The following is a 2,212-nucleotide window of genomic DNA, read 5'->3' on the forward strand; positions in this document are numbered from 1 at the left end:
TAGGGTTTGTACATAGACCAAGTGCCCGCTAGGTAACCTAGATGTCCAAGTGCCCGCTAGTTAACCTACATAGTCCAAATGCCCGATAGAAACCTACATAGTCCAAGTACCCGATAGGGAACCTACATAGTCCAAGTGCTCGCTATGGAACCTACATAGTCCAAATGCCCGCTAGGGAACCTAGATAGTCCAAGTGTTATCTAGGTAACCTAGTTAGTCCAAGGGCCCGCTAGTTAACCTACATAGTCTAAGGGCTCGCTTGTTAACTTTGATAGTCCAAGTGCCCGCTGGTTAACCTAGATCGTCCAAGTGCCCGCTAGTTAACCTAGATCGTCCAAGTGCCGGCTAGTTAACCTACATAGTCCAAGGGCCCACTTGTTAACCTAGATCGTCCAAGTGTTCTCTAGTTAACCTACATAGTCCAAGTGCCCGCTAGGTAACCTACATAGTGCAAGGGTCCGCTAGGTAACCTACATAGTCCACGTGCCCGCTAGTTAACATAGATAGTCCAAGTGCCCGCTAAGGAAGGTACATAGCCCAAGTACCCGCTAGGTAACCTAGAGAGTGCAAGTGCCCGCTAGTTAACCTACATAGTCCAAGTGCCTGCTAGGTAACCTAGATAGTCCAAGGGCCTGCTAGTTAACCTACATAGTCCAATTGCCCGCTAGGTAACCTACATAGTTCAAGTGTCCGCTAGTTAACCTACATAGTCCAAGTGCACGCTAGTTAACCTAGATTGTCCAATTGTCCGCTAGGTAACCTACATAGTCCAAGTGCCCTTTAGGGAACCTAGATAGTCCAAGTGCCCGCTAGGGAACCTACATAGTCCAAGTGCCCACTAGGTAACCTATATAGTCCAAATGCCCGCTAGGAACCTACATAGTCCAAGTGCCCACTAGTTAACCTAGATAGTCCAAGTGCCCGCTAGTTAACCTAGACAGTCCAAGTGCCCGCTAGTTAACCAGGATCATCCAAGTGCCCTCTAGTTAACTTACATTGTCCAAGGGCCTGCTAGTTAACCTACATAGACGAAGGGCCCGCTAGTTAACCTAGATAGTCCAAGTACCCGCTAGTTAACCTACATAGTCCAAATGCCCGCTAGGTAACCTAGACAGTCCAAGTGACCACTAGGTTACCTACATAGTCCAAGTGTCCGTTCGTTAACCTACATAGTCCAAGTGCCCGCTAGGTAACGTAGATAGCCCAAGTGCCCGCTAGGGAACGTACATAGTCAAAGTGCCCGCTAGGTAACCTAGATAGTCCAAGTGCCCGCTAGTTAACCTATATAGTCCAAGTGCCTGCTAGTTAAACTACATAGTCCAAGTGCCCACTAGGTAACCTAGACAGTCCAATTGCCCGCTAGTTAACGTAGACAGTCCAAGTACCCGCTAGGGAACCTACATAGTCCAAGCGCCCGCTTGGGAACCTACATAGTCCAAGTGCTCGCTAGCCAACCTACATAGTCCCAGTGCCCGTTAGTTAACCTAGATAGTCAAAGTGCCTGCTAGGTAACCTACATAGTCCAAGTGCCCGTTAGGTAACCTTGATAGTCCAATTGCCCGTTAGCTAACCTACATTGTACAAGTGTCCGCTAGTTAACTTACATAGTCCAAATGCCCGCTAGGTAACCTAGACAGTCCAAGTGACCACTAGGTTACCTACATAGTCCAAGTGCCCGTTCGTTAACCTACATAGTCCAAGAGCCCGCTAGGTAACCTTGATAGTCCAAGTACCTTCTAGTTAACCTAGATATTCCAAGTGCCCGCTAGGTAACCTAGATAGTCCAAGTGCCCGCTAGGTAACCTAGATAGTCCAAGGGCCCGCTAGTTAACCTAGATAGTCCAAGTGCCCGCTAGGTAACCTAGATAGTCCAAGTGCCCGCTAGTTAACCTAGATAGTCCAAGTGCCCGCTAGGTAACCTAGATAGTCCAAGGGCCCGCTAGTTAACCTAGATAGTCTAAGTGCCTGTTAGCTAACCTACATAGTCCAAGTGCCCTTTCGTTAACCTAGATAGGCCAATTGCCCGCTATGTAACCTAGACAGTCCAAGTGCCCGCTAGGTTACCTATATAGTCCAAGTGTCCATTCGTTAACCTAGATAGTCCAAGTGCCCTTTTGGTAACCTACATAGTCCAAGTGCCCGCTTCGTAACCTGGATAGTCCAAGTGCCCGCTAGTTAACCTACATAGTCAAAGTGCCCGATAGGTAACCTA

The sequence above is a fragment of the Tenrec ecaudatus genome, unplaced genomic scaffold, assembly GCF_050624435.1.
Source record: "Tenrec ecaudatus isolate mTenEca1 unplaced genomic scaffold, mTenEca1.hap1 Scaffold_69, whole genome shotgun sequence".
Classification (NCBI taxonomy): Eukaryota; Metazoa; Chordata; class Mammalia; order Afrosoricida; family Tenrecidae; genus Tenrec; species Tenrec ecaudatus.